This window comes from Taudactylus pleione, unplaced genomic scaffold (genome assembly GCF_031769625.1).
Source record: "Taudactylus pleione unplaced genomic scaffold, aTauple2 ptg000830l, whole genome shotgun sequence".
Taxonomy (NCBI): Eukaryota; Metazoa; Chordata; class Amphibia; order Anura; family Myobatrachidae; genus Taudactylus; species Taudactylus pleione.
Window position 1 is genome coordinate 382,699 of NW_028285232.1, and position 15,067 is coordinate 397,765.

The 15,067-nt window shown below is 49.0% G+C and overlaps 1 protein-coding gene across 5 annotated transcripts in view; it reads right to left on the minus strand.

The window, feature by feature from the left end:
* LOC148474560 (von Willebrand factor A domain-containing protein 5A-like) overlaps positions 1-12,865 on the minus strand; it is a 259,425-nt gene extending 246,560 nt beyond the window's left edge. For 4 of the 5 annotated variants that reach the window (XM_088458408.1, XM_088458407.1, XM_088458406.1 and 1 more), the window contains exon 1: positions 12,789-12,865. The gene's annotated coding sequence lies outside the window, so the exon portion shown is untranslated. The remainder of the gene's footprint in view (positions 1-12,788) is intronic. The other variant, XM_088458409.1, reaches the window with a different exon arrangement.
* Between the last annotated feature and the right edge of the window lie 2,202 nt (positions 12,866-15,067).

Sequence of the window (15,067 nt, forward strand, 5' to 3'; positions counted from 1 at the left end):
TTAAGATCCACTGAGCCCAGTGGTTCAAACGGCGGTCCTTGGAGAGCCCTCAGGACCACAGCCAAATCCCAAGGCGCCACAGGTGGAACAAAGGGCGGCTGAATGCGGAGAACACCCTGCATAAAGGTGCGCACATCCGGGATTGTAGCAATCCTACGGTGAAACCAGACAGATAGGGCCGAAACCTGTACCTTCAAAGAAGCAAGGCGAAGCCCATGATCTAGTCCCGCTTGCAGGAAGGCGAGAATCCGAGACAGACGAAACTCCCGCGGTGCATAACCTCTCGGTCGACACCACTGGAAGAACGTATGCCACACGCGATGGTATATCCTCGCGGAAGACGGTTTCCGAGCTCGTAACATGGTACGCACCACAGAGCTGGAAAACCCCCGGGACCTCAGCATGGCCGTCTCAACAGCCACGCCGTCAAAGACAGCCGAGTCAGGTCCGGGTGAAGGCAAGGACCCTGAGACAGAAGGTCCGGTCGTAGCGGCAACCGCAGAGGAATGTCCACGGACAGACCCTGAAGGTCTGAGAACCAGTGCCGTCTGGGCCACGCGGGAGCTATCAACAGGAGCGTCCCTCCTTCCTGTTTGAATTTCCGGATTACCCGTGGAAGAAGGGAGACCGGAGGGAACAGGTATGCGAACCGGAACGTCCACCGGACGGACAGAGCATCCACCAGAGACGCCCCTTCGTCTCTTGTGCGAGACCCGTACACCGGCAACTTGTTGTTGTGCCGGGACGCCATGAGGTCGATTTCTGGAAGACCCCACCTGTCCACCAGTAGTTGAAAAACGTCCGGGTGCAGGGACCATTCCCCCGGATGAACGTCCTGGCGACTTAGAAAGTCCGCCTCCCAATTGAGCACTCCCGGGATGAAGACCGCTGATATGGCCGGAAGATTGCGCTCCGCCCAAACCAGGATCCGAGAGACCTCTACGAGAGCCGCCCGACTGCGAGTTCCTCCTTGCCTGTTTATGTAGGCCACGGTGGTAGCGTTGTCCGACTGGACCTGCACCGGGCGACCCTGGAGAAACCGCTGTGCCTGCTGGAGAGCATTGAAGACCGCACGGAGTTCCAAGATATTTATTGGAAGCTCCGCTTCTGTCGGCGTCCACCTGCCCTGGAACAAGTGTGGACCCGAAACTGCTCCCCAGCCCCGAAGACTGGCGTCCGTTGTCAACAGGACCCAATTTGGAACCCAGAACGGACGTCCCTTGTTGAGGTGGGTCGTCTGTAACCACCACGTAAGGGACAGGCGAACCTCCTGGGTGAGCACAATCGTCTGGGACTTCAGAGACTGAGTCAGCCCGTTCCACTTGGACAGGATCAGGTGCTGCAGAGGTCTGGAGTGAAACTGGGCGTATTCCACCATGTCGAACACCGACACCATGGAGCCCAGTAACCTCATCGCCGAGTGTAAGGACACCCGGCGGCTGTGCAGACAACTGCGCACCCTTGACTGTAAAGCAGAGATCTTGTCCTCCGTCACGAAGATCCTTTGCTGTCCCGAGTCCAATAAGGCTCCAAGATGCAGAATCCTCCGAGACGGGATTAGAGTGGACTTCTGCCAGTTGATTAGCCAGCCGTGCCGTTGCAGCAGTGCAATGGTCAGGTCCAAGTGGCGTAACAGGAGCTCTGGAGATCCTGCCACCAATAACAGGTCGTCCAAATACGGCAACATGCGGACTCCCTGCAGCCGCAGAGAAGCCGCCATGACCGCCATCACCTTGGTGAAAACACGTGGTGCTGTTGCCAGGCCAAAAGGTAACGCCCGAAACTGGAAGTGGTCGCTGCTGATTGCAAACCTGAGGAACTGTTGATGGCGCCAAAGAATAGGGACATGCAGGTAAGCGTCCTGTATGTCCAATGACACCAAGTAGTCCCCAGGTTCCAGCGCCAGAATGATGGACCGTAGGGTCTCCATCCGAAACTTCGGGACCCGCAAAGACTTGTTGAGTGCTTTGAGGTTGAGAATCGGACGATATGACCCATTGGGTTTCTGTACCAAAAATAGATTTGAATAGAAACCCTGGCCCCTCTGGGAGAATGGAACCGCCACTATAACTCCAGCCTGGAGCATAGTGTGCAATACCTTCCGCAGCTCCGTAGCCTTGTTCCGGTCTGATGGGAGACCCGTGGTGAAGAAGCGAGCCGGGGGTCTGTGCCGGAAGGAGAGGGCGTATCCGTGGGAAACCACCTCCAGAACCCAAGTGTCTGTCGTAGTGGTCGACCAACACTGGGCGAACTGTAGCAGGCGGCCTCCCACCCTGGGATCCCCCAAAGGGAGGCCCGGACCGTCAGGCCGCAGGCTTGCCATCTGGCTTGGGGGCCGGACGTCTGGTACTCCATGCCTGCTTCCGGGGCTTGACCGATTTCTTAGGGCCAGCCTGTCGAGGAAACGACTGTGGTTTGGGCCTGCCCTGGGCCCTAGATGACCGAAAGGACGATGGTCCCGAACCAGAAGGAGCAGCGGCCGACGGGAGACAGGCAGATTTGGCTGCCGCCAGCGTGGCCACAATCTTATCCAGATCCGGACCGAAGAGAACTTCTCCGGTAAACGGCAACGCTTCCAGACCTTTCTTGGAATCTGCGTCCGCCTTCCAGGATCGCAGCCACAAGGTGCGACGAGCAGCTACCGCTGCTGAAGAAATTCTAGACACCAGAGTACTAATGTCTAGAGCCGCCTCGTTGATGTAGGTGGCCGAATCATGGAGATTGCCAATCAACTCCGCCTGATCGGCCGGACAGTCGGATTCAAAAGAAGCCTCTAATGAATCCGCCCAGCGCTCCATCGCTCTGGCAACCCAGCAAATGGCCATAGCCGGCCGTGCTGCCCCCCCAGCAAGGGAATAAGCGGACTTCAGGCAGATTTCTACCTTGCGGTCCGTAGCATCCTTAAGGGAGGACATGGATGGCATCGGCAATGTGGCACTACGGACAAGACGGGTCACGTGAGAATCCACCTGTGGAGGGGATTCCCACTTCGCAAAATAATTATCCGCGAACGGATAAGCCACCGCCAGGCGTCTCTGCGGCTGGTATCTTTTGCCAGGTTGTTTCCACGCCTCCTCTAAATGGTCCACCAACTGACCCGAAAGAGGAAAGACTGTGGCATCGCCCTTCACATCTTTGAAAAAGGCATACTTAGATTTAGCCGCTGGGGGAACTTCGTCCTCAATCACCAAGGCTGTGCGGACCGCCCGAATAAGTCCAGGAATATATACTTTGGACTTAGCATCAGCGTCCTTAGTATGGAGAGGTTCCTGATCGTAAGGATCTAGAATCTCCCCATCATCAGACGTCCCTTCGTCATCCTCATAAGGAGCGGACAGAGACGCCACCGGCCTTTTATGAGACCGCATCACAGACTCCCCTTGCAACACATCCGACAAGTGCTGTACAGAACTCGTCAGGGAGTTAACCCACGCTGGCTCCTGAGAACCCGGGAGCGGGGAAATAGGGAGACTGTGGGGTACCACCAATTGTCGTGGGAACCCCTGCATGGGTGACGACACCACAGACTGCTGGGAAAAACCCATCGGAGTAAACGCGGGCTGCGGAGCTAACTGGCCCACTAAAGCTGTTAACGCCTGAGCGAAACAAGCCCAGGGCGGCTCCTGTACCGGTGCTGTAACCGTAATAGGCCGCGCCATGGACAAACACTGCCGGCAAAGGCCCTCCGCGCTACCCTCCCCCTCCGCTAACGGTACTTTGCACGTGGTACACTGTAGCCGGAGGGGAAAATCACTTTCAGACATGATGGCACCACGTATGTGACCTCTCTCACCAATTAAGTATTAAATAGGCGAGAGACCACCCTGCAGCACCGCACCGCAAGGGCTTTAGCAGAAAGAACAGGGACAGTAATAAAGCTGACAGTTTAGAGAAGAAAAGATTACAGGCAGCAGCGCTAGCACAGTCACATACAATGCAGAAAAATAACAATTCCTGCACTAACAGCGCTGATCACTCAACTACACAGACACAGGGCCTGGTAGGACACAGCGCTGCATACACAGACCTGACCACAGCGGAGGAGAGGTATGCGGGGGGACCCAGACCACGATGCTTCCGTCCAGCGCTTCCAGCAGCGTTCACCATGCGTTCTGGAGAAGATGGCCGCCGAGGAGCAGAGAGGAGGCTGGCCTGGGGGAGGAGCGCTGCCACAGGACCAGTCGGCAGCATGCAGAGAGGGCTGTGTGCAGCGGGGGAGGCGCCGGCTGTGAGACAGGGAAGGCGCGCTCCCCTGGCATGCATTTAACCCCTGGGACGCCGCAGCGCTACCGCTCTGCTGCGGTCCGCTGTCCCAGGGGGTAGTGGAAGCGCAGGTTGGTCGCCTGGCTCCACGCTGCAGCCAGTCCCCAGGGAGCCCCCTGCCTGGGGACTTAGGACCATGTGATCAGCGGGGACCCACCGCGGGACCCCGCTGCTTACCTCTGTCCCCCTTGAATCCGGCCATGGTCCGGAGCATCTGGGGTCACCGCTAGCTGTGACCCCAGACGCCCACCAGCATCCCCGGATCAGTACCGGCGTTCTGGTACCGGCGGGGTGTAGGGAAGACAGCATGGACGTCAGGACTGACTGTCCATGCTGTACATCCAGATGTGCAGCCACAGCTGCATGAAGAATAAGCTTCAGGGGCTCTTCTAGCCCCCACTCCAACAGGTGCACCCGACTCCGGCCGGGCACCAAACTAAACTGAGGTGCCTTGGCCCGGGGGCGGGGTATAGGAGGGGGACCTAGTGCATCCTGGGAGGCTGAAAGCTTAACTCTTTGGTGCCCTGCGACTGACGTCACACCTATACCCCAAGGTATCCTGTGGATACCCTATGGACCCTGAAGTAGAAATATATATATATATATATGTAGTCCAGAGTATAGGTTGGCACACACAAAGAAAATTTAAACATCCGCCTGGGGTGCTTCCCCAATGCTCCCTCCTGGGTAGCATCAACACATGTCCTCAGGCTACATCTGTTAGCCGAAACGTCGACCAGTGACAACTTGCGATCATGCGGTAAGGAATAAAATAAGTCTTTTATACTTATGGAAGGTCCCTGGTGAGTGCACCTTATTTACTATCTTGGACATATGTATGTGTATATATATATATACAGTATATATAGTCCAAATTGTTCGGCACCATGGACAGAAAAGGATAGTGAGGGGTGCCCTCCTTAAAACAAATAGTACTGACTTTCCCTCTAGTAATGCACGGCAGCACCACAAGGATGAGGAAATACGAGGCGGCTCTTCCAGGTTGTATAATAGAAAATTATTTAAATACGAAAAAACAATAGTAAAGATATAAATCGACGTTTCAAGGTCATAGGACCCTGTCATCAGGACTGTACATATGGTAAGAAAAACTTTTCTTTCAATCTGGGAGTGCCACCTTGTATTTCCTCGTTCTTCTGGTGCTGATTTTATATATATATATATATATATATATATATATATATATATATATTGTGATAGGATCACTGGTAAAGTGGTCTGTGGCAGGTACATTTGGGAGTTTGCTCAGAGAAACTGGGAAAACCTATCCTGTGAGTGTTGTGCTGTGCTTTTGTTGCTGGTGAGGGCATTAGGCCTTGCCAGGTTCTGGTAGTGAGGGAACCACCTGTGAAGTTAGTGCCCCGACAGGGCTAGGATTTATGTTTATGTTTTCTTTATGTTATTTCTGACATTGTACAATAAAGACTGGCGCCGACCAGCTTGTACTCGAATCCAGACTGGCGTACTGTTACCTGGCTGCCGTGTGTGTAAGGAAGGAGTCCCCTACCCAGGAGAGGGACCTCCTAATCTGACTGTGTCGCAATATGGTGGAGAATGCGGTCACCCACACACACTGAAGTTGCAGTGAGAGGAAAACTTTCCAAATAAAATTAAAGGGACAGACACCCCAATTTGTGAGTGTGGAAATAACGCTGTGTCTTTGGAGTCCCATAGAGGAGGCGTCAGCCCATGCTCAGAGAGGCAAGGTTCAGCTTCCAACCTACACCCCAGGACAAAATGGAGGACATTATTAAGGCCTTGCTCCAAGCTACAGCAGCTCAGCAGGAATCTACCAGGGCTCTGCAGGAATCCACCAGGGTGCAACTGTTGGCCTTGGAGACAGCCCAGAGGCAACAAGAGGTTGCCATCGAGGAAACCCGCCAGGCCTTAGCGGAAAACAGCCAGGCCATAAAAGAGGTGGTACAGCACCTGGTCGCCCGGACAAGAGATGTTAATACTGGTCCTCCCACCACCACTCACTCTGTACGAGCCAGTCACTTCCTCCAAAAGATGACTTCGGGCGATGATGTGGAGGCCTATCTCGCCGCATTTGAAGGAACGGCCGAAAGGGAGAGTTGGCCCCAGGAGCAGTGGGCAAGTCTGGTGGCACCTTTTTTGTCTGGGGAGCCACAAAAGGCCTATTTCGACTTATGCCTGGCTGATGCCAAGGACTATAAAAAACTAAAACAGGAGATCCTAACTCGCTTGGGAGTCACCACCTTTGTTCGTGCCCAACGGGTCCACCGCTGGGAGTTCCATATGGACAAGCCTCCACGTTCACAGATGCATGACCTCGTCCATCTGTCCTCAAAATGGCTACAGCCCGAGACGCAGACGGGACCACAGATCGTGGAAAGGGTCGTGATGGACCGGTACCTGCGATCGTTACCTGCGACTCTGCGCAAGTGGGTGAGCCATGCAGACCCTAAGTCCGTGGACCAGTTGGTCGAGCTGGTGGAGAGGTATGTGGCGGCTGAGGAGCTGATGAGTATGCCCCAACGAGCCCCGATGGCGCACCGGCGAACTCCCACAGACACTGGTAAGACTGTTCCAGGGGAGAAGGGTGCTGGGTGGTGGAATGTACCTAAGACTGAGGGTGTAGAACCTGGAAACAGGCCTGCCAGGCCAGGAAGGTTCTTGCCCCGTAAACGACTAGACATTAATATGATTCAGTGTTTCCGGTTGGTGACTTCGGCCATATTGCCGCTAATTGTTCACTTACAACTGAACCTATGCAATGTGATACTGCTCATGTCTACCGCAGGGCGTCTTTCTTTGCACAGACAGCCGGTACGGCTGACCGGCAGGCTGAGACTGATAAGCACATGTGTGTACTCACTGTAGATGGCAACCGAGTAGAGGCACTGTTAGACTCTGGTAGCTTGGTGACACTTATGAAAGCTGAGCTGGTGAACCCCTTGAGGCATAAGGGGAAAACTGTTGGTGTGACCTGCATACATGGGGATACTCGATATTATGTTACTGCCGAGGTGAACATCAAGACACCATGTGGTTCGGCTATAGTTTCTGTGGGTTTGGTGCATGGACTGATGTGCGATGCAATATTGGGGAGAGACTTTGCTCACTTCTGGAAGTTGTGGGAAAGCCGTTTTGTTCCAGAAGTGAACAACCCCGATCCATTTGAGAAGGTTGTCGATGTAGTGGAGGAGGGAGTTTCTTCTGAGTCAGAGTTATTCCCTTTTTCTACTATGATTGGCGAACTAGAGAATGCGGAGCGTGACGGTGGCCCGCCAACTGATGTGCCTCCCACTGAGGTGGGAAGTGTTGTTGGGCCAGTTGATCGTCTGCCTATTATAGAGGTGCCGATAGTGAGAGAGCACCTGGAACAGGCTCAACAGGCACAGCAGAGGGTATACAACCGCAATGCTCGGTTACGCAGCTTTGCTCCGGGGGACAGAGTGTTAGTGTTGGTTCCCACTGTGGAAAATAAACTTTTGGCTAAATGGCAAGGGCCCTTTGAAATCTTAGAAAGAGTGGGACAGGTCAATTACAAAGTTTACCAGCCGGGGGAAAGAAAGCCGGAACCGATATACCATATAAATCTGTTAAAGCCCCGGAAAGATAGAACGGTACTGTCGGCCGTCCGAGCCCCTCCAGTAAATCCAGGGCCCTTAGTTCCCGAAGTGACAGTGGCAAAAACCCTGTTGGCAATTCAACAACGAGAGGTCAAGGAGTTTCTGGTCAGAAATAGGGTGCTGTTCTCTGACGTACCTGGGAAAACCTCGGTCGTTAAACATGACATCATCACTGACCCATGGGTTAAAGTTAATCTAAAGCCCTATAGGTTACCAGAAGCACCAAGAGAATCGGTGTCGAAAGAAATTAAAAATATGCTAGAGTTAGGGGTTATTGAAGTATCACATAGTGAATGGTCAAGTCCCATTGTGTTGATTCCAAAGCCCGACGGGAGTGTGTGTTTCTGCAATGACTTCCGAAAGTTGAACAGTGTTTCAAAATTCGATGCCTACCCGATGCCACAGTGGAGAAGGAGGCGTTGGCCATAAAGTGGGCATTAGAGGCTCTCAGGTACTACTTGGTTGGAACAAAGTTCAAATTGATCACTGACCATGCCCCTTTGAAGTGGATGTCTGAAAATAAGGACAGTAGTGCGAGAATTACGAGATGGTTCTTGGCATTACAAACTTGTAAATTTTCAGTGGAACACAGGCCAGGGGGCCTGTTGTTTAATGCAGACGCGTTGTCACACATTCATTGTTTGGGGGCTTCAGTTGTTCCGCCCCATAGGTCGAAACAAAAGGGGGGGATATGTGATAGGATCACTGGTAAAGTGGTCTGTGACAGGGACATTTAGATTCCTGTCTTATGTGTTTTAAATCCCCAGGAGAAAGTCTGCAGTGTAGCAGGCTTGAGTCTCTGCTTTTTGAAAAGCCGGTTTGGGACCTGGGGGTTGTGGGTGAGAGGAGAGGGAGGGCTCCACCCACGGCCACTCCAGGTTTTGGTTCTCGCAGCCTGGTAACAGGCTTGTTAGGGTTTCCACCTGAGAGTGGCCAATATAAGCCTAGTGTGTTTAGGGCTGATTGTCTCACCTGGGAGAGCAGGCAGGGAGTTTGCTCAGAGACACTGGGAAAAACCTATCCTGTGAGTGTTGTGCTGTGCCTTTGTTGCTGGTGAGGGCATTAGGCCTTGCCAGGTTCTGGTAGTGAGGGAACCACCTGTGAAGTTAGTGCCCCGACAGGGCTAGGATTTATGTTTTCTTTATGTTATTTCTGACATTGTACAATAAAGACTGGTGCCGACCAGCTTGTACTCGAATCCAGACTAGCGTACTGTTTCCCGGCTGCTGTGTGTGTAAGGAAGGAGTCCCCTACCCAGGAGAGGGACCCCCTAATCTGACTGTGTCGCAATATATACATATATATATATATATAAATATCCAAAAGTCACGACAGACTCACAGATAATTAGCACAGCAGCATCAACGCTCCAAAGGTACTTTACAATACATATATTAACTTAAGCCACAAGTTTATTCCTCCTGGGCTTAATACATGTGATGTAAAGTCCCTTTGGAGTGCTGCTGCTGGGCTAATTATATATTATATATATATTCAAACACATACATTCACTGCAACCAAATTATCCCTATAGTATATATACTGCATTTGTTATACCTATAGTATATATACAGCTTCCCTCCCTGTTACACCTATAGCATATATACAGCTTCCCTCCCTGTTACACCTATAGTATATATACAGCTTCCCTCCCTGTTACACCTATAGTATATATACAGCTTCCCTCCCTGTTACACCTATAGTATATATACAGCTTCCCTCCCTGTTACACCTATAGTATATATACAGCTTCCCTCCCTGTTACACCTATAGTATATATATACAGCTTCCCTCCCTGTTACACCTATAGCATATATACAGCTTCTCTCCCTGTTACACCTATAGCATATATACAGCTTCCCTCCCTGTTACACCTATAGCATATATACTGCTTCCCTCCCTGTTACACCTATAGTATATATACAGCTTCCCTCCCTGTTACACCTATAGTATATATACGGTTTGCCTCCCTGTTACACCTATAGTATATATACAGCTTTCCTCCCTGTTACACCTATAGTATATATACGGTTTGCCTCCCTGTTACACCTATAGTATATATACAGCTTCCCTCCCTGTTACACCTATAGCATATATACAGCTTCTCTCCCTGTTACACCTATAGCATATATACTGCTTCCCTCCCTGTTACACCTATAGTATATATACAGCTTCCCTCCCTGTTACACCTATAGTATATATATAGCTTCCCTCCCAGTTACACCTATAGTATATATACAGCTTCCCTCCCTGTTACACCTATAGTATATATACTGCTTCCCTCCCTGTTACACCTATAGTATATATACTGCTTCCCTCCCTGTTACACCTATAGTATATATACTGCTTCCCTCCCTGTTACACCTATAGTATATATACTGCTTCTCTCCCTGTTACACCTATAGTATATATACTGCTTCCCTCCCTGTTACACCTATAGTATATATACTGCTTCTCTCCCTGTTACACCTATAGTATATATACAGCTTCCCTCCCTGTTACACCTATAGTATATATACTGCTTCCCTCCCTGTTACACCTATAGTATATATACTGCTTCCCTCCCTGTTACACCTATAGTATATATACTGCTTCCCTCCCTGTTACACCTATAGTATATATACAGCTTCCCTCCCTGTTACACCTATAGTATATATACTGCTTCCCTCCCTGTTACACCTATAGTATATATACAGCTTCCCTCCCTGTTACACCTATAGTATATATACAGCTTCCCTCCCTGTTACACCTATAGTATATATACAGCTTCCCTCCCTGTTACACCTATAGTATATATATACAGCTTCCCTCCCTGTTACACCTATAGTATATATATACAGCTTCCCTCCCTGTTACACCTATAGTATATATACTGCTTCCCTCCCTGTTACACCTATAGTATATATACAGCTTCCCTCCCTGTTACACCTATAGTATATATACAGCTTCCCTCCCTGTTACACCTATAGCATATATACAGCTTCCCTCCCTGTTACACCTATAGTATATATACTGCTTCCCTCCCTGTTACACCTATAGTATATATACTGCTTCCCTCCCTGTTACACCTATAGTATATATACAGTTTCCCTCCCTGTTACACCTATAGTATATATACAGCTTCCCTCCCTGCTACACCTATAGTATATATACTGCTTCTCTCCCTGTTACACCTATAGTATATATAATGCTTCCCTCCCTGTTACACCTATAGCATATATACAGCTTCCCTCCCTGCTACACCTATAGCATATATACAGCTTCCCTCCCTGTTACACCTATAGTATATATACAGCTTCCCTCCCTGTTACACCTATAGTATATATACAGCTTCCCTCCCTGTTACACCTATAGTATATATACAGCTTCCCTCCCTGTTACACCTATAGTATATATACAGTTTCCCTCCCTGTTACACCTATAGTATATATACAGCTTCCCTCCCTGCTACACCTATAGTATATATACTGCTTCTCTCCCTGTTACACCTATAGTATATATAATGCTTCCCTCCCTGTTACACCTATAGCATATATACAGCTTCCCTCCCTGCTCCACCTATAGCATATATACAGCTTCCCTCCCTGCTACACCTATAGTATATATACAGCTTCCCTCCCTGTTACACCTATAGTATATATACAGCTTCCCTCCCTGTTACACCTATAGTATATATACAGCTTCCCTCCCTGCTACACCTATAGCATATATACAGCTTCCCTCCCTGCTACACCTATAGCATATATACAGCTTCCCTCCCTGCTACACCTATAGTATATATACAGCTTCCCTCCCTGCTACACCTATAGTATATATACAGCTTCCCTCCCTGTTACACCTATAGTATATATACAGTTTCCCTCCCTGTTACACCTATAGTATATATACAGTTTCCCTCCCTGTTACACCTATAGTATATATACGGCTTCCCTCCCTGTTACACCTATAGTATATATACGGTTTCCCTCCCTGTTACACCTATAGCATATATACAGCTTCCCTACCTGTTACACCTATAGCATATATACTGCTTCCCTCCCTGTTACACCTATAGCATATATACTGCTTCCCTCCCTGTTACACCTATAGTATATATACTGCTTCCCTCCCTGTTACACCTATAGTATATATACAGCTTCCCTCCCTGTTACACCTATAGTATATATACAGCTTCCCTCCCTGTTACACCTATAGTATATATACAGCTTCCCTCCCTGTTACACCTATAGTATATATACAGCTTCCCTCCCTGTTACACCTATAGTATATATACAGCTTCCCTCCCTGTTACACCTATAGTATATATACAGTTTCCCTCCCTGTTACACCTATAGTATATATACAGTTTCCCTCCCTGTTACACCTATAGTATATATACAGCTTCCCTCCCTGTTACACCTATAGTATATATACAGCTTCCCTCCCTGTTACACCTATAGTATATATACAGCTTCCCTCCCTGTTACACCTATAGTATATATACTGCTTCCCTCCCTGTTACACCTATAGTATATATACTGCTTCCCTCCCTGTTACACCTATAGTATATATACAGTTTCCCTCCCTGTTACACCTATAGTATATATACAGCTTCCCTCCCTGCTACACCTATAGTATATATACTGCTTCTCTCCCTGTTACACCTATAGTATATATAATGCTTCCCTCCCTGTTACACCTATAGCATATATACAGCTTCCCTCCCTGCTACACCTATAGCATATATACAGCTTCCCTCCCTGTTACACCTATAGTATATATACAGCTTCCCTCCCTGTTACACCTATAGTATATATACAGCTTCCCTCCCTGTTACACCTATAGTATATATACAGTTTCCCTCCCTGTTACACCTATAGTATATATACAGCTTCCCTCCCTGTTACACCTATAGTATATAGACATTACCTGCTCTGCGCACTCAGTTAGTTCTATGTCCCAGCCCTGGTAGTTGCTTCCCGTAGTGCTGGGAAGAGGAGGCCGGGTCTGCAGTGTCAGAGCTGGGAGTGTCCTTGTACTGACTGCATCCAGCCTACAGGCCGGGGAGGGGCTGCTCTCAGTGCTGCTCTGTATAGTGACTCCTCTATCAGGGACCAGGCTGCAGCCAGAGACAGGAGTCTGTAACACTAATGCACAGGTTCTCCAACTCCGTCCTCAGAACCCCACACAGGTCACATTTTCCAGGTCTCCCGGCAGGTACACAGGTGTATTCATTACTCACTGACACATTTTAAAAGACCCAGAGGTGGAGTTTATAACTTGTAATTTTGTAAGAAGACCTGGAAGTCATGCACTGGTTGGAGTACAGAGGACTGAGTTTGAGAACCACTGCAGTAATGTATCACTGTGCTGCTGCTACTGTCCTTACTCACCTGAGTATGAGCCCTCCTCACTCCTCTCATTGTATCAGTATCTTCCTGTATAGTAACTATCACTGTACTGTGCTGCTGAGTGTGGTCACTGCTGTTACTGTCCTTACTCAGCTGAGTATGAGTCCTCCTCACTCCTCTCATTGTATCAGTGTCTTCCTGTATAGTAACTATCACTGTACTGTGCTGCTGAGTGTGGTCACTGCTGTTACTGTCCTTACTCAGCTGAGTATGAGTCCTCCTCACTCCTCTCATTGTATCAGTGTCTTCCTGTATAGTAACTATCACTGTACTGTGCTGCTGAGTGTGGTCACTGCTGTTACTGTCCTTACTCAGCTGAGTATGAGTCCTCCTCACTCCTCTCATTGTATCAGTGTCTTCCTGTATAGTAACTATCACTGTACTGTGCTGCTGAGTGTGGTCACTGCTGTTACTGTCCTTACTCAGCTGAGTATGAGTCCTCCTCACTCCTCTCATTGTATCAGTGTCTTCCTGTATAGTAACTATCACTGTACTGTGCTGCTGAGTGTGGTCACTGCTGTTACTGTCCTTACTCAGCTGAGTATGAGTCCTCCTCACTCCTCTCATTGTATCAGTGTCTTCCTGTATAGTAACTATCACTGTACTGTGCTGCTGAGTGTGGTCACTGCTGTTACTGTCCTTACTCAGCTGAGTATGAGTCCTTGTGAGGATCCCGGGGTTATGTGTGCGTTATTTTCGCCCTCTCGACCGTTCCCCGCCATGAGAAAGGCAGAAGGGTTATAGCTCTCTCTCGCACAGTACCCCGGGTCCTTTATGAGTCCCTTTAGATTGCACAGGAAATGACACAATAGCAAAGGTGTAGCGATACCATTATTTTACACATACACTACTTCTACCTGTAAAATCAGCAACTACAACTATATACAGAAATGCCAGTAGTATTAGCTAAACCTTGTGGAACCCAGACACATGTCCCTATTAGAGAAGAGCGTGTTTGGATTCCAGAGTTCCGAACTCACCCGAATTTAGCATAACCGAGTCGGATCCAAGCAGGCTCGGATGTTCCCGCCTTACTCTCAAATCGAGGCAAAACCATAGAGACAAAATCTTGCGTTTCGCGAGCTTTCATCTCCATAATGAATGTAGTATATAAGGGACCACGCGACAGACGCCATTCACTCTGGCAGTGGAGACTGAACAGGGAGGGTGAGTAGTGTAGGGCTGGGAGAGGTGCTGGTGCTATCTGCTGTGTCCTGGGCTGGTGATTGCTGATCCATTGATCCATTCTGGTCTCTTGTCATGGTGCTGTCACTGTGCTGTCTGCTGATCCATTCTGGTCACGGTGCTGTCACTGTCACTGTGCTGTCTGCTGATACATCAGGGCTGTCTGCTGTGTCCTGGGCTTGTGCTGTGTCCATCTCTGGGCCCAAGTTCTGGACTCCAAAAAAAAAAAAAGTGAACAAAAAAAAAATTCAAAGTATCTTTTATATTTTTCTGTGTGTGCATGCGTGTTAGGCTTAACCGCAGTAGCGCACAAGTTCCAGCCCAATTCAAGTCGTGCTAAAAGCAAAAAAAAATCAATCAATCAAAGTGTCTTATATTTTTTTCTTCTGTGTGTGCTCGTGGGTGTTAGGCTTAACCACAGTCGTGATCAATTGGTGCTCTGGGCCCAAGTTCTTCTGGAGCTGACAAAAAATACAAATCATCATTTGTCTTTTTATCTAATATTTTTGTGTGTGCGCACGACTCCACATATGTGAATTTTTTAACCGCACCTTGGCTATACTATTGGTGATTGTGACATTGCTTCAAGATTGCAGAAAATATGGAGGGCTG